This window comes from Polyodon spathula, chromosome 32 (genome assembly GCF_017654505.1).
Source record: "Polyodon spathula isolate WHYD16114869_AA chromosome 32, ASM1765450v1, whole genome shotgun sequence".
Taxonomy (NCBI): Eukaryota; Metazoa; Chordata; class Actinopteri; order Acipenseriformes; family Polyodontidae; genus Polyodon; species Polyodon spathula.
In genome coordinates this window covers 497,107-501,705 of record NC_054565.1, presented here as the reverse complement: position 1 = coordinate 501,705, position 4,599 = coordinate 497,107, and the positions used below count along the sequence as shown (strand labels likewise).

General features: G+C 39.7%; 1 non-coding gene across 1 annotated transcript; it reads left to right on the top strand.

The window, feature by feature from the left end:
- Positions 1-397: 397 nt before the first annotated feature.
- On the top strand, positions 398-469 carry trnat-cgu. The gene has a single exon. It is a non-coding gene; the product is annotated as a tRNA-Thr (tRNA).
- The last annotated feature ends 4,130 nt before the right edge of the window (positions 470-4,599 follow it).

Genomic DNA, 4,599 nt, shown 5'->3' with positions numbered 1-4,599 from the left:
TTTTCAAAGAAAGCCTGTAACTACTGGAATTATTGTTATAGAAGGACCAGTTATTTTAGATCAAACTACGGTTAGTGAGAGGCTTGTTGATTGAGGCAGTGCTGAAACTTCCAGTTAATTGTTATGAATAGATAAATAAACCGATGTATACTACAGCCGGGACATGGTGTTTAGTATTGTAAAAATATATATATTATTTGCAAAATAGTATTTACTAATTTTTATTTATTTTACATTATTGGCAAACTATTTTCTGTTCATATATTAAATACATTTGCAGACCACTTTTTTCTATATAAATAGTTTCCATGACTATTTTGCCATCCTTTGCCTTAACAAACCTTGGTGGCTCACTCGCGGACTCTTTTTTAATTATTTGAGTTATTCAGCAGTGAAGGGTGCGGTGGCCAAGAGGTAAGGCGTCGGTCTCGTAAACCGAAGATCATGGGTTCAAACCCCATCCGTACCTTGTTTTTGTCTTTGAAATGCTGTCACTGCATTTTTCCTTCACTTACAACGTGACTTTTAGAAACCAATTGTGTCGTAATTGTGAGGACTGCCTGTACATAATAATAAGAAAATACTTCCTATTTTTTAAAGAAATTTAACAAAATCGTGGGACACCAATTAAACCATTTAAAAAGCATGGATCAACACACCGTCGTGGAGAATAAAGCAGTTAAAAAGCATGGATCAGCACACCGTCGTGGGAGTTAAAAATCATTTTTATGTTACGTTGGGAATAAAGCAGTTAAAAAGTCCGTTTCTATGGATCAGCACACCGTCGTGGGAATAAAGCAGTTAAAAAGCATGGATCAACACACCATTAAGTCGTAGGGATAGATTTGATAAAAAGCAGTGATCAAAGTACCAGTTCTTTTGGATCAAACAACTGAAGCTTGTTGATTGCATGTCATGTAAATGTATCTGAAATAAATTAGAATGAGCAAGTCAACTGTCCAGTCGTGCTGTTTAAGCACACCAAATTCCAATTAAATAACATTTTCTGCCAGAGATATAGCCATTATATAGGTGGGTTTTAAAACTGTCAATTAAGCAAGGCAGAGGGTTAGTTAAAAAATGATGATTCAGATATTAGCATATAAGGGAAACAATTTATAACTATGCATACCGTCGTGGAAACCAATATAGCTAAGCAAGCAAATAACCAGAATGGCTGTTTTGGATGTGTATAAACCAGTTAAAAAATGGAAACACACCGTCTGGCTCATCCGTATTATCCATTGTTTCACAGCTGCAGCTGATCAAAATGTTGTCGTGGAAATGTAGGCAAAACATTATCTTAAGCAAAGCATACAAGGTTATCCTATTGTTTCACAGCTGCAGCTGAGCAAGATTAAGCAAAGCATACAAGGTTATATTGTAGGAGTGCAAGATGCCAGTACTTAGAAAGTAATCCTATTTTCTATGATATTTCTATTACAACACTCCTAGCGGGTACGTTAAGCGAAAGCAAAAAAAAAGGAGAAAGACGCGAGTGAGGCAGCTCTTTCACAAAGTGTACCTTCTATCGACAGCTTTTTTAAAAAGGAGCTTGCTAGTTGCTTGTCAGAGGAGGCACCTGTTGCTCGTGCTAGATCATTGGCTAATGTTAGCAATGAGGTGATTGTGAAACCACTAGTCTCGCTTGTGAGCCTGAGCCGCAGAAGAGTCTCTTGCCACCACCTGGAGCCAGCAGTGCTACATGCGACACAGTCCCAGAGGTTAGTGCCACCAGCTCAAGCACAATCCATGATAGCAGTGGAAATATGAACGACCTGTCTTTGAGGGGCACGATAGACGAGCGACTCCGGACAGCGTTAATTGAAAGCGGGTTGTCTGCCTTCCAATACCGAACGGTCAAATATCCAGCATCAACACAGGACGTTGCTGGGGGTAGGACGCGTTCCCTAACAAATGATTTATATTCTTGACATTTACAGAACGGAGAAATAGTTTCAAGAGATTGGCTCACTTACTCACCTCCTACTAGACATGTGTTCTGCCCACTCACCTACTACCTGCATGGTTTTGTCCACTAAAACAAATGCGTTTACAGTAGAATTCAGCGACTGGAATCACTCTGATTGTATAACTGAACATGAGAAGAGCTTACAGCATAGAACTAATATGCTTGTGTTATCACAGTGATGTAATGCAATTGGTACTGTTGATGCATTCCTTGTGCGGCAACTGGAAGGGGAGAACTAGTATTGGATAGAAGTGCTGAGGCGCGTTGTTGCTGTGATCAAGTTTTTAAGTGAGAGAGCCCTCCCATTCTGTGGCAACGATGAGCTTCTAGGGTCAGCGCACAACGGAAACTACACTGAACAAAAATATAAACGCAACATGTAAAGTGTTGGTTCCATGTTTCATGAGCTAGGAAGGAATTAATTGCGCTAATGGGGAGAAAACTAAGCGGGTCATTGCAGCCGAGCTACAGCATGCTAAATATTTTTCAGTGATTGTGGATTCAACATTGGACCCATCTCATGTGGACTAGCTTACTTTTATTTTCAGGTTCGTTAATAATGAGGGGAAAGTAGTTGAACGATGTATTGGATTCAAGCCTATTGAAAGCCATACTGGAGCGAGCCTGGCTGTCAGTGTACTTGTTATGATCCGTGACCTGTGCTTGGATCTGTCTAATTGTCGCGGCCAAACATATGACAACGCCAGTAACATGTCTGGCCGATAAAATGGTCTTCAGGCCCATATAAACAAACAAAACCATTTCATTACATACCGCGCGCTGCACATTCTTTGAATTTGGTTGGTGTCAATACCATTGAGAACAGCTGCCAAGAGGCTAGTCATTTTTTTTGGATGCTGCAGTCCATGTCCAGTTTTTGCGCTGCGTCAACTCACTGGTGGAATAAAGTTTTTCACAATGCTGACATCAAAGTAAATTGACTCTGAAATACCTATTATGCACGCGATGGAGCTGTACCGCTGACTCAACATCAGCACTTTGGAACAACTACAGCTCAATAAGGGATGCTTTGGGGAGTTTGTCAGGTGACGTGCATAAAACTGTTGATACACAACGCGAGGCAACTTTGTTGTGTGGCAAAATGGAATGCTTGGAGACAGCCTTCATGGCTCATTTCTGGGATGCCGTCCTACACAGGTTCAAGATGACAAGTGAGCTGTTGCAGAAAAGCGACATTGATTTAAAGACTGCTGTGAGACTACTGGAGTCTTTGCTGTCATTTGTGGCATCACTTTGGGATCAGTTTTCAGACTTTGAAAAGACTGCCATGGAGATGTGTCCCGGACCGATCAGCACGACTTTCATTGGATAAGGAAACGGAAAGCATTTGCAGGTGAAACCAGGGAGCATGAAGTCACAATTGAGGGGAGCCACAAATTTCAAGTTGAGACATTCAACGTGATGATTGATCAGTTAGATGATTGATCAGTTATTCAGCTGTCTCAATCAATGACTGGATGCATACAGGCCTCTGAATGATTCCTTTGGAGTTCTGTTTGATGACAAGGAGTCTGACACCAGTGATATTCATAAGCGGGCCAATACACTTTCCTCTGCTTACCCAACTGATTTGGGTCAGAGTGTTGCAGACAAGCTCATTCAATTTAAATTCTTTGTAAGAGCTAAGCAGGATAAATCACCCTCAAAACTGCTGCAGACTGTGTTGAGAAATGGCCTACAATCAACCTTTCCAAACATGTTTGTTGCCCTGAGACTTTTCTTGACTCTACCTGTAACTAATTGTGAGGGTGAACGATCGTTTTCGCAAATGGCAAGAATAAAAAATGAACTCAGAACAAGTATGTGTCAGAAATGCCTTGGTGCACTTTCATTGATGGCTATTGAGTCTGAACTTTGATGATGTGGTGACTGAATTCTCAAGGAAGAAATCAAGAAAAAGGCCGATCTTCTAAGGTAAGAGGCACATTTATTTATTATTACATGCTGTTATACTCACTGCTGGGATGAATGATTTAATTACATTTATAAATGGTGTGCTGTTCATTATTCATTGGCTGCTGTAGACTACCGAGCAATCAGTTGAATTTAGTCTTACATATAACTAGCTGAGGTTGAGTTGATAGGAGGAGAGATGGGAGGTGCCCAGGGGCCCAGAATTGGTTCATCCGGCCCTGTCTTAACTTCATAGTAATTCATTTTTAAAGACTTCTAAAGATTTAGAAGTGAGTAGTTTTTTCGAGATTTACGATTATACTGTAAATACAGTATAATCGTAAATCTCGAAAAACTACTCACTTCTAAATCTTTTGTAGTCATTTTTGTATTACTTTAGTATAAATACATGTTAATTTGGAGTCATATGTTTTTTTTTTTCTGACTTTATGTGAACCAAAAGACACACATTTGCCCGTTTTCCCATTGGAAATAGTGATATTTTGAAATATCACTGTCCTGGTCACAAAAGCAAAGTTTGTGGGGAATAATAGCCATTTTCTATACTTTTGAGGCATAAGGAAATAACACTTACTACCCAGGAACAAAAATTGTGTTACATAGTGTTTTCAGACAAAGCCTATAACTACTGGAATTATTGTTATAGAAGTACCAGTTCTTTTCTATCAAGCTATGGTTACTGACAGGCTTGT